Here is a 19,363-nt window from a genome sequence, read left to right on the forward strand (position 1 = left end):
TAATGGTACTGTCCCATTTCTCACACTTGTGCTGGATCTAGGGAAAACACTACATTGGAAAGGAATAAGCTGGTTCCACACCTGAGTATTGATATAATTCTGTGTCCTCTGAATGGGTGTGTGCCAGGGATGTTTGTCTGTTTGCTGTACGTCTGGATGTACTGAGGGCAATTTGCACACATCTCATAAGCAGCTAATGGTTATAACAGCCCACAGACATCAGGATTTCTGCTTTCACCCTCTTCTGTTTGAAAGCCAGTGATTTTGGAGACAGTTGGGGTTTGCATTTCTGGGTCAGGCCTAAAAAGAAATAATCTGAAATGTGTCTGATTGACAGATTTAATGAAGCTGCTCTTCCCACAGAGGTGCTCTGGCTGTATATAGCCAGTAACTAGTTTTGTTACTGCTTTCATGGTACACATGCCATGTGGTCTACTAGATCTGTCTTAAAATACTCTGCCATCTGTATCCCACAGATATKTTCATGAACATCAACTTTGGATGTGGAAGAAAAATGCTTACAGTGGATAGGGGCATTTAAAGAACATTTTCAAGGGGAAAATAAGCCATGTCAGGTGACACGTGGTGACTAATGAAAATGATAACTAAATCCATGTAAATGTCCTACACAAGCTACACTTTTACATCTGGGTACTTCTGTTAGCAGTTCCTGAGGCAGCAGTAGTGCCACTTTACCAGCACTGTTTCAGACAGGGAATTTTATCTCAGAACAATTTTCTTCTAAAATTCTGYGGGACTAAAAGAGAACTCAGGCCATACCTGATCTTGTTGCGCACCAACTTCTGTACATCTGAGTAAGCCCTCTTTTGTCAGGTTCCTTTGATCCCTGGTGTAAAACAGGAATATTTTCTGGCAGGCTACAGATGCTTCCTGGAATCTCACACATAAMTAAAACTTTAAGGATGTATCTCTAAGGACTGGCCATCTGGAGCTTTCAGCCACAAAACTGTGTTGTAATAAATATAAGTATTTTATGTGCTCTGGCTATATATAATATCCCTGTCTGCTATGTATCCATAGGCTGACTTAAGCCATCTAATGTTAATGAGAATCTTGTATTGATTTCTGMATCTTTGGATTGTTCCTCTTGAGCAGGGGAACTTCAGCTGTAGACAAGTTACAAGAATCCTGACTGGTTTGAGTTGGGACATTACCACAGTCATAAACATGGGAAAAATGGATAACAATTGTTTTGGGTAATGGAAAATTCAATGTAGAGGGTGGTTCTGGTGGAACAGTCTTTGAACTTGTGACAAGCCAGAGTGTAAAATCTGGACAGAGAACTTGGTATGTTATTAAAAAWATTGCAGATGCAAAGGATTAAACACAAAAGGTCTTCATCAGCCCTACAGTTCAGGGCTAGATCAGTGGCTTCAGGAAATATTYAGACAAGTTTCAGAGTGATTGAAATGAGATATGATTTCAGAAGCAGTTGTAAACACAGTGAAGAGATTGTTCTGCTGCTGCAGGATGCTGCACAAGGGAAGTCAGGAAAAGCAGGAGGTACCAAGGCAAAACCTGGAGGTCAGTGTATGGTTTGGATAAGGCCATGAAGTTCATCTTGTGTGCATGGTGTGTTTGGATTTTGTGCACTGCAGAAATGTCTCTTGGGTCTGTAATTAAGGTGCCACGCAGGTCTGCTAATCCATTAGAGCAAAGAAATTGCTGTGTTTAGCATAATCCCAGCTACAACTGTGAGAGAGTTATTAACTGCTCACAGTTGCCAGCTGAGATTAAGCCAATTCACAGCCATCCAGGTTAGGCCTGCAAGTGGGTTCATGTCAGCTAAATTTCTTCCCTGAATGCCATACACAGGAAAAAATGGCATAATTCCACAGACAACACCTGGTGCTGTGAATGTCTGTCATTAAAACATTTAGGTTCTCTCTGCATCCTTTCGGAGAGAATTATTATTAAGCAACTTGTTGACTTAACCTGGTTTATTTGGTGATCTTTGGCATGCTCCAGTCTGGGTGTAAACTGATAAAGCGGACTTGTTCTTTCTAGTTCACTCCAAAATTTATTTGGCTCCTCTTGGAAAGTAAGGAATACAATAAAAAATGCATTCAGGAGAGCTCTCTGACTTCTGAATAAAAACATTTATGCAAAACATCAAAAAACAATGTGCCTATTTCTTCAGCTCCTTCACTTACCTCCTTCACTGCTCCTGGAACTCTGTTGAGCAGTGCCCTCCAGCCAGGGTAGCACACCTGGGTAGGGAGCTCTAACCAAACCCTGCTTTCCTGTTGGGCTCATATGTTTAGGGATAAAGTGCCAGAACTGCAAACAAGAAAAGAATCAAAAAAGTTGGATGTACTGAAGACATTTGATAAAAATAGAAGAAAAGTAGGTATTTGAGCTATTGATGTATAGAAAATCCATAGGAAAGTTTTCTGGAGGATGAGGTAAAATACCAAGTTGTTTCCTACAGCTGTTTACTGGCRGGACACGATAACAAGATCCTTCCTGTGTGTTTCATGACTTGCTGCAACAGCAGCACGTTGAAGCAAGGAGAGCCAACTGTTCATTCCCAGCAGGAAGCCTCTGGCTGGTGGAGGGGCAACTGTGGGCCCACAGGCAATTCCGGGGAAATCCTTGCCCTGCATGAGCCCTCCAGCAAACAACAGGGCATTGCTTGGATCAGTTATTTGTGAAAGGTTGAGCTGCTTTCCTTACCTTGACCACTAAAGCCATGAGGCCACAGAGCACAGCCTGGGCCATCACTGATGGGGAGCTGGTGGGTTTCCTCTGGGATAAATTCCCAGCAGCCTTGGAGCATACTGGCAGGGGAGCCACTCGGAAAATCCTCAGGAACACCAAACTTCCTCTGGAACAAACCAGAGGCAGGCCTGGCAGGTGGTTTGATTACATTTGCTCAGCCAGTTCCACTGTATTTGCCAGACAAAAGAAGGCATCAGGTGGTACAGRAAGTCCCAAACAAAGCTCCAGATGAGCACAGACGTGATCAGACTTTCTCATCTGTTGCAGATCTGGGAAGGTGGAGGGAAAGGACAAGGAGCAGGAGACATGTTTTCTCTTAGTTCTTATATGGCATGCTACTAAACACTGTGTTGAGGAGAATTCTGATTTCTTTGGGTTTCTTTTGTTGTGCTCCAATTGTTTTCCTTTTGTGGCAAGAGTTATAACTCTGGGGGTCAATTCCAGTAGCTGCTCTTCTTGTTCAGTGGTTTTTGGTCAGTGCCCTTTCCTTGCTGCCATTGCTGCATTCAGTGCTGGGTGTCAAGAAAATGCCATTTTGGCACAGCACTGAAACCAGAGTCAATGTGCTGTGGATGGAAGATGGTGCTTAGATTTGGACTTTTTTTCAGATTTAAGCCGCCGAGTGTATGACTGTGGAACTTCAGTGGAAGCAAAGACTCCAAAGGAGTAGGGAGACCATTTCTAGACAGGAATTTAGACAAGCCTTACAATAAGGTAGTAAATAGATATGGATTAGYAGTATAGAAGGTCCCCGCACAGATTAGATGTTTTTCAATGGATAAACATCCATTTTCTGCCTCATAGCTTCTCTATGGGTGAGAAAGTGCTCCAAGTTCCTGGAAGGTTGGATTATCCTTTCCCTTATTTATGGSGCATAAAATCCTTATGGTAAAAGAATGTTAATCTTGCTCTAACACATGTAACACTCCAATGTAAACTGTATCTCATGCTGCATAGGCACAGGGGAGACAGTAATTGCACCTCAGGCAGGAGGTAACCTCAGTCCTAGTGCTTTAATTTTTCATTGTTTGACTCTTTAGCTCTTCAGACTTGATGATCTCATGGGACCACTTTTAAATTTATTTTCTTTAAATTTTCCATGGATGTAATAAGGTTACAGAATGAGTGCAARACTGATTCAAAGAGAATTTGGAACTTCCAGCTCAAAGATCAAACTTTGAAGCTTCAATTTTTTTTTAAATTGTAATTTCCTGTGAAAATGTTCAATGAAAAGTTCAGACACAGTGAAGGATTGCTTGTATTTGGAGTTGGATAAATAGAAGGTGGTACTCCAGCTCTACATGTTGCTAAAAGTAAAGATTCAGACTTTTGCTTCAAAAAATCAGTAATTAAGAGATAGTGAAACCTAGGCAGCTCACCAGAAAAAGAGATCTCCAGTCACTGGTGACTAGCTGCAGCTGCAGCTTTGCATTACCAGTTTGCACACTCTGCTTACTGGTGAAAAATGTTTAAGAATTTTCTTTCTGTTCTGCAAAAAGTTTTTTTTTTTTTTTTTTTTTTTTTTTTTTTTTGCTATTTAGTTTTTTACTATTGCAGCATGATGGATTCCTACTAGTTTCCTAGCTTTAGTGCTAATTTGTATGTCTTGTTTAAAAAGATTTGCTCGTAAATAGGAAGATGGAAAGAAGTCATTAGAGGAAGGATGAAAGGCTTCTGGAATAATCCCATGGAATATAATGCAAAAACTTGTCTTGATTTCACTGAGGCAGGATTTTATCCAGAAAATAATATGTGTGCATTATTATCGTTGGTGTAATTACTACAGCTTTTTTTATGAAATCTTGAAACTTGCCAAAAATTTTGTTTTTGTCTTGTTTTGGTTAATACAATGGCAGCATTCTGAAGGTAGAGGTGTGAAAGGTAATTCTGGCAGGATGACAAGAGAAGTATTTAAAATCATGTCAGTAACTTAAAGCATTCAAGATGAACCAAAAGAACCTCTTAGCCAGAACAGTAATAAGAAGAAAATAATAGAAAATAATCAAGGGATTAAAATTTTAGATTAGCCTGGGGAGATTCTCTCACTGATTTGAGTCAGTTCTTGGAATGAAGTTCTGTTTTTTTTTTTCTCAGTGCTGGATTTGCCAATATAGCTTCTTTTGTGGGGCATTTTTTATCAATCTAAATGGAAGGACAGGTTCCATCTTATCAACATCATTTTGGCAAATGTGTTTGTCTCTGCAGGGCTTGGGCTGGCTGAATAACTGAGGAGGGATTTAAAACATTTTAGTGGAATAGTCAGATATTTTTTTTTAATCATTCAAGGTAACTGATGCTTTTATTGCACAGCACATTTTATGACTTATTAAAACAGTGAAGACTCAGTAGACAGTAACAAGTTGGCTCAATAAAAACAAGGATAAATAGAATGGGCCTGATTGGGGACAATGCATTGGTTCCAACTGCAATTTTGCCTGTGGTTCAGAACTAATATATAAGGCTTATGTTGAAACAATCTTGGTATTRAAATGAGTGGGGCTTTGCCATTGTTTGAAGTTATTCTGGGATGTCACCACAGGTTTTATTTGCAGATGCTGACAAGTCAATTGTACCCACATGCACAATAATCAGCTCTAATCATGGTATTGCAATGCTTGCCCTCATAATTTGTCAATTAACACTTGTTTGAGAAGAACAGATTAATTTCATAGCCTTATTTCAGTCTTTATGTACATTCCAAACTAGAATAAAGGTGGTAACCCTTCTGGAATAATAGTGGTTTGCTGGCAAGTGATTGGAACTGGGAAACTGGGAACATAGCGAGAGCGTACAGACTAAGGATAGATTTATTTCTTGTAAACAGGGAGAACAGAGGAGATGTAAAATGAGGAAGTAATAAAAAAGTGTGGAAATCACTGATCCTTTACAGTAAGGGGTGGAGCACAATTGCTGGATTTTGTGGAATTTTATAATGGGAACCCAAACCCTTCCAAGAGAGCTGTTGTGCTCTTGTCTGTTGTTGTACCCAARTAGAATTAGGTTTTTATGCCACCCCTGGAATAATGCTCCTGCAYTGGAAGACACTCTCGTCTTCTCCACTGCATCTACTGGCAAACAAGCAACCTGGAGGAAGAGGCAGCTTGGCTTCCCCTCTGCCTGCATAGCTGAGACACAGCTCGAGTGGTAGCTTTTCATCCCAGAGAGATATTTGACTTCTTGGCAGGAAGCAAGTGGATATGATGGCTCTTCAAAGGGGCAAGTGCAGTCTGAGAGTCCTCCAGCAGAACATTAACTGAGGAGACTGAGGTCTTTCACTTGCAGCTTGATAAAATTGTAATCCTGCTTCCTCTGTCTTCCTGCATGAAAAGCTCAGCATCATCATTGATGCCCTTTCACACCAAATTGTCCTTCTAGCCAACTTTTATATAAGTGTTGAGGTGGATTGAGTTTTCTGGAGTATGTAGGCACAAGATCTGGTGCAGTGACTGGGAGCTGAAGTGGGATTGCATTTCTGAGCTRGATCAATGCCTGGATGTTTCAGAAATAAATATCATTCTGAGCCCTGTTAAATATTTGTCCAATTCATTTGTTCAATGTCATTAAGGTAGGATGAGCTAAAACTCCATGAATGTTCTAGGAACATTTTTGGTGAGAAAAAGAAAAGTTACTTTTTTCCTTTCATGAAGACCTGCTTTGATGAGTATTCTCTTCTTTCAAAGTGACTTATTCTTGCTTCCACCATGTCCAAAGCTTGATACGAGAATGTTCATCAACCAAACAGCTCTTCAAGGCATCACCATTTTAAGAACGCTGAACTCATCCAGTCCTGCATGAACTAATGCATGAAACCCCAGTAATAATTCAGGCTCACTTAACAGTAGGCGTAGTCTAGTAATGGAATATTAAGCCCTCATGGTCAGAATATAGCCTATAATAACTTAGTCCTTTAGAATTTTTCCAGTGTCCAGTTGGTTAATTTCTGTGGGTTTTATGCTTTTGTTTTCAATTTTTGACTCATGAAAATGATTAGTAAAAAGCTTGCAGTCAGCTCCATGCTACTTAGGCAATTTGGATGGAATTCAGCTCAACTCAGCAGAGGTGCAGRGGCTGAAGAACTGTATAGTTTATAATTACTGTGCATGAAGGTGCCAGATTGTAGAATCTCTACAGGTAATTGTGAGATTGTTGTAAAGACATCACACTTGCCTGCAGAGATTTCCCAGTCTGCGACTTCTATCCAGGTTGAAGAMGAGAGAGAAATATTTCCTTTCTGCTATTCCACGTARTATTTTGAATTGAATTTTGAGTAARATGTTGAAGAAGGTGCTATTAATGAAAGACCAGATATAACTCAAGAAAACTTGATAATAATATTRATGATTTCAATATTGTTTAAATCTGAYACTCTGCATTCCCAGTGGAATCCTGGCCTCCAAAGGTTTTGGATGCCTCACAATCAGCTGGGACTGRGAACAGTACCTTTCCTCTAAATTTCTGTGATCAGGAATCTCTTTCCTCTGAGTCTACAACTTTTGTTTTGTCTCTACTAGAACAACTGTAATTTCCCCCTTCTCAATACACATTCTATTTGTAATCAAATGGGAATGATGCATTTTCTATAACCTCTTCTCTTTATCCCTTTTAAAACCTAATTGTTGGTGTTGGGAAAGAAAGGAGAAAAAATTTGAGTGTCTCCAGTTGCCATCACCATCCCTTTTGGCTGCAGCCACCAGAGGCGTTTCTCTGGTATAAATCTCTCCTTCATCCCTGTAATTCTCACCTCATTTATGACTCTCCCACTTGTTATGTCTTGTGCATTTTTACATTTAAATTGGGCATTCTTTGAGRCACAGATTATGAACAGACTTGTACYGTGCAGGGGTTTAAAAATGTGAAAAAATTACAAATGTGTGAGAGGACTGTAAAGTTTCTAGTTTTCTGCTAATTCCAAACAGTAAGCACAGGAAATAAAAAAAAAGGAAAAAATACCCTACTTTAACCTAGTTTAATACTCTTTTTGTGAGCAGCAAAGGAGGCTATAAAAGCCTCRGATTAATTTACTCAGTTCTGGTGCAGAGCTTTCATTGTAAGAGATGTGTTTTTGCCAACACTAAGTGATCCAAAGAATTTGAAGGATGAGGAACAGATCTTTAGTGTCTTTTGCTGTGAAAAATCTTTAATGTGCTTTAGAAGGAGACTAAAGACCATTATTTGTTTCTCTTTGTCTTTTGCAAGTGAAAGGATGTTTTGTACGATATTCTTTAAAAATCCATGCAAAAAAAGTCTGCCTGAGATGTGACTCACAGTGACTGCTTGTACAGTATAAACAAATGAGAAACAGCTTGTGTCCTTGCTAAGCAGATTATCAGGAGAGGTTGAAAAGGTTCTTTCTAGAGAACAACTCATTCTTGTCATTTTTTGTAATGCTCATGGAGCACTAGGAGAAGGGAAATGAACACCCAGAGCCACATTTTCCCTTCACCACACCCTGCAGCACCAGAGGAATCAGCTTGTACTTAGGAGAAAGAAATTTAGGATATGGAACATCTCAGTTTCACTGTGACTTTTGTGTGTTTATTGTGTTCAGCCCATCAATCACCTCGTCCTGCCCGTGCTGGGAAAGAATTGCACCATTAATGGAGCTGTAGTGCACCTTCTGCATGGTCCCTTTCAGCACAGCAGCACCTCTCTGCAGCTTTTAACACAACCAGTACTAATCCTTGTAGAGTGAGCAAATAGATAAACAGATGAGGGAAAAGCTCTCCTAAATGCAGAAGGAAACCTTGCTGCTGCTGCTGTTACTGAGAGCTCTGCCCTGGCTACCTGCGATTGAGGATTTGACTCTCCCTTTTTCAAACAATCAGGCAAAACCTGCAGAATACCCTTGTTAAATGATGCTCTCTGTTCTGCAAAATAATGAGTGTAGTCAGCCAAATTCCACTTTAAAGGGAAGGAAAATTTGTGCTGCAAACTCTGATGCTRTGCTCCCAGACAATGAAATTAATTATTATGTGGCTCTGGAAAATCCTGTAATGAGCAGGAGACCAATCTGTTGCTGCATCCCTTTGATGTAAGAAACAAGAAATGGGCTCTGTATGCTAATTCACTTCTAAACACGAAGAGTAACTCCATCCTCAGGCTCTGAAACTTTCTGAGTGTGTAACTAACTTTTTTATAGTTAGTATTTGCCACTAGTGACTTGAGGGGACTTTGCATTAGAAAAATCACCATCCTGAAAGTGTACAARGCAATAGATTTGTGTGTATTTAACYAGGAGCTGGTTTCAGTATCTTTCCCATTCCTGTATTTTGTTTTATGTTGTTTTCTTCTGTATTTGACTMTGCTGTACTCTAGCAGTGAGGAAAATAAAAGTTCCGCAGGGCTTCTGTGGTGCCTTGACTGTTATTTCCCGATGATCTACAACAATGGTTATTCAGTAACAGCTGGGCCATGTCTTCTTTAGACAAAGCCACTGTGGGGCTGAAACCTCCCATTGCTGGAGCATAGCCGTTTCCCTGGAAACGGTTAACTAGCACGTGTTTTATTGTTTCCAACTGCTTTCCTGGGGTATTTGCAGGTGGTAGAAGATGCTTTCTTAAAGAGGGGTCATAACCTCGTGAACTTTCAGATGTTGCAACAAATTGGGGGACAAAAACATTTTTTTTCTTTCAAATGGATTAAGTAAATCTTATTATCCAGCCTTTGCGAGACAGACGTAACTCGCAGTTTGATTTTTAGCATTATATCCAGATACTGGAACAAGCATTTGGGCTGTCAAAATTGTGTTTTGGGAATGGGAAACAAGATCSTATTCCACTAAGATTTCAATAAAACCCAGTGAGAACATGCAGACATTAAGATTACTGTGACTTTCTTTTGTCCTGTGTTTATGTTGGCTGTGATTTCTTTGTCTGTATGTATTTCTGGTGAATTTGATATTTCAGAGATTTATCTAAAAAATGCACTTGGATCTACCAGAATTTTTAGGTTGACAGATGTCAGTATTAGTACAAAATTATCTGTAAGTATGGAAAGGACGATAAACATGAAAAAAAAAATAACTTGTTTGGTATTTTAAGTTGAAAAATATGGAATTATACTTACAATGCAGACACACATGCATTAGTATATATATCAGTTGGTAGGGGAGCAGAATTTTGTCAGTTAGGAATTACATCTTTATTTTTTCCTGCACCAAAATAAAATGTGCCTTACAAAGCTATAGAGTGCATTTATGAAAGAAACATTCTTCTGTACAGAAGAAATGCTTCATGTTAGGGTTGTTTGTTAAGAGGAGTGAGTCCCAGGACAAMAGAGTGAAAAGTAACATGTGACATAGAATAAAAATGTGGTTAGATTTTAATAAGTTCAGCAAAATCCATTCCTAATCGAGTGGGATGAAGAGAGAGCTCCCTCTCCTGTCTGTTTGTTAAAATTTATAGTGGCTATTTGTGTGTTTACTTTGAGGTATAAATACAGATAACATTTCAGTGACATACTGGGAAGCTTGTAATAAAAGGCTTCATCTCTCTGGAAARAGTGAGCAGGTGGATAAATCTGATCTATCCTTTTTTCTGAGAAATTCTGAACCTCTTCTGTTGCACTGGTAGAATGAAGTCTTGTTTTGAAAGAGGTACTGACTGTGCAACCTGATTTTATAGTATGCTCTGAACTAGACACAAAACCAAGCTCCCCARACTTGGACAAGAAACTGTCCCAATTTTCCTGAAATTAACTCTCAGCCCAGTGGCAGATTCAAGCCCTCAGGATCGTGGTTAATAATTTTTTTTTTTTATTATTTTTCCTTATCTGGAGAACAATGCAAGTATTCAGGGCCTTCCTTCATGGAATTTGTTTAATGGCACATTTTAGAGAGAGAGTTTTCTCAAAGGTACAGCCCTGGTAGGTGTTCCTGGGACAGCCCATCTGCTGCCTTTGTTACAGAGCACATACCTCATTTGTAGCTTAGATACTCCTGAGCTGTATCCCAGGCAGATGTGGAGAGAGTGAGGRCAAAGTTTCTGCTGCTCACAGCTGAGCTTTTCCCAAAGATTTGCAACAGATCCAAGCAGGGAAGAATTAAAGGCTACTGGTGACAGAGTCATGTCATCAGTAGAAAGCAAGTCAGACAGATCATGGCTGAAATGTGCCTGTGAATATGACTGTGCATCTTCTAAGATTGATACAGTTTGTAAAGTTTTTTCCTGAGAAATCTGGACATTCCTGGATAGATCAGTAACCAGTATGACTTGGTTTTGAGCTTGTTTTACATGGAAACTTAATGCAGGTTCTCTCCTGTATCTCTTCATGGAAGTGCTTCTCTTCACTCTGTTCCATATCTCATCATTGCTACAGCTCCTGGTTTTCACATGGGCTGCTCAGTCCTTTTGGTAGCCATCCCACGACAGCAAGGATCACTCCTCACTACCCGTGGGTGCACCCAGGGGTTAAACTCAAAGATCAGTCTGGAAAGTAACCCCATGGCTGGACGATGTGTCCCTGCCTCAAGCTCTAACTGGCAAAGCCCTTCTCTGGGCCTGCCTTGGAGCAGCAGAAAGAGCAGGAAAACAGCTGCTGGGCCAGAGCACAAAGCAATTTGCCACAGCCCAAGGGAGTTGTAGGCAGCACCTGGAGGAGGCTTTGCTGGGAGCTGTGGGGAGCTCAGTACCTGGCTGCACTGAGCCCAGTGACAAGGACAATTGCCTGTTCCCTGAGATGGCAGTGTGGGTCCTTGGGTTTGTGCCGAACAAGGGTGTGGGAATGACACCTTCTGCAGGGATACATCATGTGTACCCTGAAGTGGTGGGTGAGAACACTGCTCATTTTTCACACATGTTTCAGAACTATATTGCTTGATGACTTCCCTCACTTGGGCTCATGACTGACTGCATGAAAATTTTTGGACAGATACATTTCCTGTTGCGATCTCTACATAATCTATTAGAATATACTTGAATTGGGGAAGGGAAACTGAGCTGAAGCAAGAAAAGGAGGGAGAAAAGCACTAAGTTGTATACTCAGCCTATTCCCCCTCCATTTCTTGAAGGGGAGCAGCCTGAAATAAATTAGCACTTAGATAAATTAGCCACATTTCAGGCCAGGATTTGAAAGAAAAACAAAAGAATTGTCCTCATTGTTCATTGCCTTACTCAAAGCAAGTTTTTAATCCACAAATCAAGTAAAAACTTTCTGACACACAGCCTGCCTCATGCATGCCCTGCRCTATATTCTTCAGGAGCATCACACTGGTGATGGCTTTTCCTTGAGATCAATGTGATATCAAAGAATAAGTAATTATAGGGAASTTTTTGCCTACATGCTTGCTCTGCTGGAGGTTTTCTGGCAGCAGAGTAACCCAAACTAATCATCTATGTACGGTCACCCCATTCTGCTTCACTACAAACCAGCACTGATTCCTTTCCCTGCCCTCTTTAGTACCAAACTTATTTTAAGTCTGTTATAAAGCAACTTTGATTCCAGACACAGCCATGAACCCMCATTTAATTAATTATGTTCTGTGAACTTCAGAACTCAGTTAAGTCATTTCATTTTTCATAGTTCTGAACAAAAAGCAAATGAGGCAATGACAGAGGCTTGAGTGTTGGCAATAATAAGATTGCATTTTGCTGTATAATTACTATCTCATTAATTCTAACTGTTGAAGAGCAGCTGCTGACTGTTGGTACCAATTTACTTTATGACTAAACCAATGGTCTCGTTTAACAAATGAATYGACATTATTTTCAGGAAGAAAGCAYTAGGAATATTTACRGAGCTATAGCAGTGATTAATAACRGGAGYTATTTACYGGCAAGCTTCCCCCCCACCCCRAATKTAAAAGCCCAGACTTACCAGAAAACATGGCTACAAGCTGGTCACCTTTGAGCTGTGTTTCTCCAGACTTCAGTACTGCTTTCAGCCTGCTCACTAACATTTGCAGTCACTTCAGACACCCTGTGCTGGGATACAGGCTGCCTGATGGGAGCTTGAAATCACTTAAAAAGAAAAACTGGTAAGCKCTGCCTTACGCCCAGACCTTTCCGCCTTTGCTCCCAGTTTGCCACAATTACTTTGCTAAAGCGATTCTCAGACTGGAGCAGTAATCTAAGAGCAGATTAATTTGTCACTGACTGCAAAAGGAGGCGAGTGGAGAGGAAGAGTTCTCTCCCTGCTCTCAAATCCCCTCAGAGTTCCCCAAACTGCGGCGCTGACACCGGCACGGGGGCACAACTTCCTCAAGTCAGGCCTACTGTGCTGCCGGCTGCTCCCAGCATGGCAACTCCTAACTTGTTTCTCAAACAGAAAAGCATCTGCTCCTCCAGAAGTTTCAGAGGCACTGGAGTGATAGCKGAGAATCACAAGGAAAATACAAGTTTTCTATGGGAAACAGCCTGGCGGTCCACACTTTGTTATTCACTTGATAAGCAGAGTCTTTTTGACAGTCCTAACCTTCTAAACTATAGGTCCTGCTGAGCCCAGCATGAGTCAAACGCTGGTACCATCTGTCAGAGCTTTAGTGGGTTTTTTTTCCCCCCTCTCTTTCGCTACAATCTGCTAAGAGGGGTGCAGAATGGAAGTTGCTTTCCTACCCTTAAATGAGAAAGTTGGGAAATTCAATCAGAAGCATTAAAGAAATCCTGCTGTTTGCAAAAAACTTGGGAGGCACTGGGCCGGAGAACAGATTATTCTGTGTTCCTAAAGATTTTAAAAACAAGTAATAACATACATAATATATGCCTTYGGAAATGGGGAGAAAATCTGAAACCCCAAACAAACAGAGGATTTTGAAAAGCGAATTTATGTCAACTGTGGTATTAACAGGAGTTTTGAAGTGATGCACAGTTCAGAGGTTTCAGCTGTTTTCCTAAAGAAACACGCTGAAAGGATATTCCAAATTTCCCATTGATGGACATTTAATAAGAGGAGCTGACAGAGAAGAAATGCCCTCCTGCTGCATTGGAAAAGAATTACCAGAGGGACATTTTTATGTTTCRTTATTTTATATTCAGCTCTAAATTAGCACCTGTCCTGAACTCTGTCAAAGTTTGCTGGGACTTTAGAGACACAAATGAGTATTTCTATTTAATATTGTGGCTAACAATTCACCAAAACAAAGGGGTTTGAGKTTATTGCAGACACAGGTGGAAATGAGAATGTAACAAAAGCAGTGTCCTGATTTTCCGGGGCTGAGGGCTGTGTGAAAGGATGTATCTGCAGTCACCTGTCTGGCTCTGCAAGGTGCAGCCAGTTTTGCCTTCTCCTGCCTGCTCAAGTGGCTATTTGAGAGGCAAATTCCCAAGAACCACAGAAGTTGGTAACACTTAAAAGAAAGGAGTGGAAAATGGTTTCAAGTCATAGATTTTTGTTGTCCACCAGCCTGTGTTTTTTAGCCTGTGGGGCTGAAGTTGTTTCGTGTTAGACACTGCAGTGTCAGCTGTATTAGCTCCACACCAGTAACACAGCCCTGTGTGTCACAGCCACTCCTGGGGGACATTTAGTGCCTTTCTTGTCTTTTCTCCCTCAGCTTTATATGCTGAAGGAAATGTTTGGCCTTCAAGACTGGGTCAGTGACTCCACCTGGTCATTCCTGTCAGSAGGGCTCAATTTTCATTTAAAATGATTGCAATCATGCATAGAAATTCAGGGTGTAGTTGTGCCTGAAATTTTGTTCAGTGACTGAATTTTAGAAAGCAGAAACTCTTAATTATCTTAAACAACATGCTTAGGCCTCCTCTTACTGTGTCATGTTCTAATTCTGCTGAGTTGCATCACATTATTTCAATTTGTGTTWATTTAACAAAAGAGATCTGTGGCTAACTGTGAGCACAGATTGAAAAAATTCCAATGCAACTTTATTGTTTCTTTAGTCACAGAAATTCTATATTGCCATTAAAAAAGGTTGGAAGTATGATTTTAATGAGTGATCCCGGTCTTGCAATTTTATACTCGCACAATTTTGCTTAATACATGCAAGCACTTGTGCTGGTGACTTAGGGAGGAGATCAGTKATATTCAGAACTTGATATTTGCTTTGTCTTCTTGTGAGAAGGGGTGTTAAAATGTGCAATTTGGGCACAAGCAGGTGGTTACAAGAGCCTGTTTTGGTGTGTGACAGGAGCAGTTTATATGGAAAAGTGTCTTTAAAGGCTTTGTGTGAGCAGATATATCTGTAGTTGTTGTTGGCTTTAGATTTGAACTTAGGATTTGAACTAAAAGTGGTGCTGTGACTTGCCTAATATTAAGAGGCAATTTTATGTATGGTACACATTTGTCCAGATTCCATTTTCATCCTCCTTGACTGTGTTTGCAGTGGCAATGGATAGGAACAAACCAGAGCTGAGCCCCTTTGTGCCTGGTGCTGGAGTAATACTGCTCAGTGGGAAGCCCCGTTCCTGAGGGGCTCCAGGCTATGCAGGCAGAGCACACAGGAGGCAGAAGAGATATGAGGAGAGAACCAGAACTGTCCACTCAAAGCTGKTTTTAATTGCTGTCTCACCAATAATCTGTATTTTTTGCAGCAGCGTAAAGGGTGGATTTCCCACSGTGCTGCATTGGTATAGTGATGCTGCCACACTGGGTGGTTCTGTGGCCTTTAATTCTGTTCAATCACTTGCTGAGCAACATTTAAACCCTTGTGTTTCTTTTTGGGATGAATATCTGTAATTTAATGCTATATTCTGGATTGTGTGTCTCATCTGTAAAGGCTATGTCTGCTCCAGAAAGAGCCCTCCTGGTGTTTGGTTGTGAGCAAGCCCAATGCTGTCCCAGCCATGTGAGGGAGGGCAGGACAGCTCCCAGGTACRTCCCTGCTTCCAAGGGAGAGCACAGGCCCAGGCTGTTCCCGCTCCACAGGCTCCACAATAAGCCGAGCACCTGTTCTGTGCACACTCCTGCTGGGCTCTGCCGTTTGGATCTGCTGCCACTGGGGTCCCACGAGAGGGACTGGAGTTGTTTAATGGAACAAGGAAAGCTGYGAGTGCGTCAGATGTGCACTTTCACAGCAGTTGTCTCTCTTGTCTTGAAAAGACCACAGTTCTGAGGTCAAATCACATTCTTTTGATATAATTAATAAAGCTGCACAAGAGTTAGTTGCACATCATCATGCCATGCTCCATGTGTGAATCTGGAGAGGTTTTCTATTTAAACTGCTGGACTTTGTGGATGTAACATTATTCAATTTGTAACAAATTGTGATATCACTTTGAAGCATTTAAACAGTACAGCAGTCACTCTGGGATATCTAGTATTTTACAGGTATTTAGAAAGGGGCATGTACTTAATAAAACAACATTTATGTTCCGTCAACATCACTGATCGTGATGAAGTACTGCTTGTTTCTCTCTCTCTAATTTAAAATAATTGTTTAAACCAATGGCTTGTGTTGATAAAGATGATAATGTGCAGAACAAAATAATTTTATTCCATTTTGTATCTCAGGTGATACAAATACTATAATGTCTAACATGGTCTGAACTAGCTAAAAATAGGCAAATAGATGTGAGTTTTACAYCAGCTTCTTCCATCCTTTGTTACAATAAGAACTTTATACACGCTTTTGCTTCATAAACTTATTGGCCAAAATGACTAGTTTGACACCATTTGGTGGTTATTTATTACTATTATATCAGAATTGTGGAAGACTCTTAGGCTTCTCTTTAAATTTTAAACACTGTAAGAAAACCTAACTCAGTCCCTATCTCAGAGCCCTTAATTTTAGTGGCATAACTGCCATKAATTTAGTGAGCCCTGAGGCTTTGTGTTATAGCTATCAAGTGATGTTTTCAGAAAATACAGAGGGAAAGTATCCTTCCAGGGAAAAGSTACAAATGTGACTTCCTCTTTTTAAAGCTAAAATAACACCTCAAAGTTACACAAATTTTGTGTGAATATGAACATTTCTGAAGTGCACAAGCAAAGGGGAATTTCTTTCMATTTGTAAACATCATTGAATGAGTAGCAAACGGCACCTTAAAATTTGCTGTCAGAGTAAAATATGTTTTCATGGCATTTGTAAGCACATCAAATACATGTTTGTCATGTTTGTCTTATGTTACATATATCCCAAAGCCAATGTGCTTTATGGGATTTCTCTACATTTTTCAYGCTGGCTGACATAAAACTGCTGTTAGAGGCATGGGATGATTACATTTGCATATGACTGGGGGAATTTATGCTGATATTTGACTTTCAGTCTTATGCAAATTAGTGGCATCCAATYTGGCAGAAGTAAAATTCCTGACCTTTGAAATGTTCATTTTCAAGTGTCCAGTGGGATCATTATGGGCAATGCTGTCTGTGTTTTATACCACAGCTTAATGCTTTGGAATWGTTTGATTTCCTCAGCTCCTTCCTATAGATACTGGTAGATATTTTTCACTGCATATTGACAGTTACTCACTTGTGATAGCATTTTACAATTTTCCGTGCTTTATCTTCCGTGAGTAGCTTAATCTCCTTTAGGAAAAGCCTCTATGTTACTAAAATGTCCCTAATTAAATAATACTGAGATAGTTTTATTTGCATATGACTTTTAATCTTGTAGTCTGCTCTGGAGAGGTCTAAAGCATGGAATAGTTTTGAGAAGAGACCTCTTCAGATGGTGCACTCCCAACAGCCTGAAATTCTCCCTAATATTCTAAAAATGAATGGAAAACAGGAGCCCTTTCTACCTCACTGTAAATAAGGGACTGCAGTCATTTAAAACAGAGTTTCAAATGAAAAACTTGGCACTTACATACTCCCTATTGGAATTTAGAATAAGATGGAATGAGAGGCTGTATGTGTCTGACAATTCYTTTTTAAGAAAAGCAAAGCTAATAGAGCTGAATCCTTGCAGAACTTTGTATTTCACTAATCTCTGCTGCCTAATTTTACTTCTTTGAGCATTAATTTGCTGTTCAGAGCCCTGTTACCTGCTGGAACACAGGATGTGCTCGAGCAAAACAACAGCAGTGAGTTAATAATGCTTCAAGGTTGACCCGCCCTTTATCCCAGAATTCGTTCTGTATGTCTTCCTATTGATCTGACTCATGCAGCTTTTTGTCACCTGGGAATTAACAATTCAATGTTTTATTTGACCATTTATCTCTAGCAAAATTGTTGCAATCTCTTTGACCTTTTGGAATGTTTATGACAAGGTGTTTGCTGTTAATTGYGCTTGTAAAAGAGTAAAGCTCAGACCGGATCTAATCTGTGCAAGGAACCAACCAAGATTCCTTACAAAAACATTCTAAGCTATAATGGGAGTATGTAGTTTGTCTTCAGTATTATTATTATTAAAAAAAACCCCACCCCAAATCTCATTTTAGACATGCCACTAAATTGCTAATCTGGTATAAATCTGCATCCTGCCAGTGGAATTCATKTGCTCCCCCTGATTTCCTCAGATGCTGCACTGGAAATTGATAATCTGGAAACGACTGCCCTCACAAAGCCTTAGAATTATTTAATRAGGAGCTGGGAAAAATTACTTCAGTGGCACAGTGGTGTGAAATTTCATGAAATAAGACCAAAACCTCACTTAATACACATACTGTATTAAAAAAATCAAATCAGTCACTGGAGAATCTTTGAATTATTTTCTTCACTAGTGAAATGTTTCAGTGTCTGCTTATGAATGACTAACTCCAAAAGTCTGTTCCTTCCCTTTGTTTCACTGCTCTGCCGTTATCATAGTCAAATGCAGGTTGGCTGCTTTTCCAGCTGTGCCTTTCCCACAGCTCCCGAGCACGTTCCGTGTGCTTCCATGTAATTTCCAAGGCCTCCCTTTAACCGATAAGGCCTGAGGTGCTTGGCTTATTCACATCTGCTGCTTTCCTGGAGGTCAATCAAACAGTTCTGCATTCAAGGAGTAATGGGGTCTTACAAAGGAAAACAATTATTTCACTTGAAATCTATTGATCTGGTTTCTGTGGTTCATGTGGTGTTTTGGGTGCAGAACAGTTGCTTGAAACAATTTGAGATCAATTCAAGTGTAACTGAATCAATAGATAACCATAACTGAAATGCAGTTCTTGGTTTTTATAAGAATAAAGTTTTTGCTCCTGACAGTAAAATGAGAATGCTAAGAGTGAATAAAAGAGTTGGAATTACAAGCTTTTGTGTATTAGTGACAAGTAAATTCTAGTAGTATTGCCTAAATTTTAGTCTAAAGGGAAGTGGGGACATGAATAGCATTATGATAGCAGGGATTTGTTGTTTTTAAACAAATTTTAATAAATGCTTCCCAAGAGTTAGATGAATTTCTTTTCTATTTTGAGTGTCAAATAATCAAAAGCTAAATTTGCCACGTTTATGGTATTGTTTTGAATGTTGTTGCTTTTGTATAATTTTTGTGCTTCAAATAGCGAAATTTGCATTTTTAAAAATTACCTTACTTTTACAATAAATGCTGGTGCTAGAARCTTGTGATTCTATAACCATGTCTCCTTTCTATATTACCCACAGAGTTCAGTTTTATTTTACTCATTTTTCTGTTTACTCCAGCTCTCTTTTCTGTTGAGGATTTATTCAGGCAGAAAATTTCTGACCATTCAAAAGAAGTTTGAAAACAATGGATGGGGAAAGGCAATTGGGATATCAGAAGATGTATTTTGACATTAACACTTTGTCTGCTGCTGGAGCACAGGCTGGCAACAAAATTAATGGTGCAGGGGAAGCT

The sequence above is a fragment of the Malurus melanocephalus genome, unplaced genomic scaffold, assembly GCF_030028575.1.
Source record: "Malurus melanocephalus ecotype Western Australia unplaced genomic scaffold, MMel_1.1 scaffold_13, whole genome shotgun sequence".
Lineage (NCBI taxonomy): Eukaryota > Metazoa > Chordata > Aves > Passeriformes > Maluridae > Malurus > Malurus melanocephalus.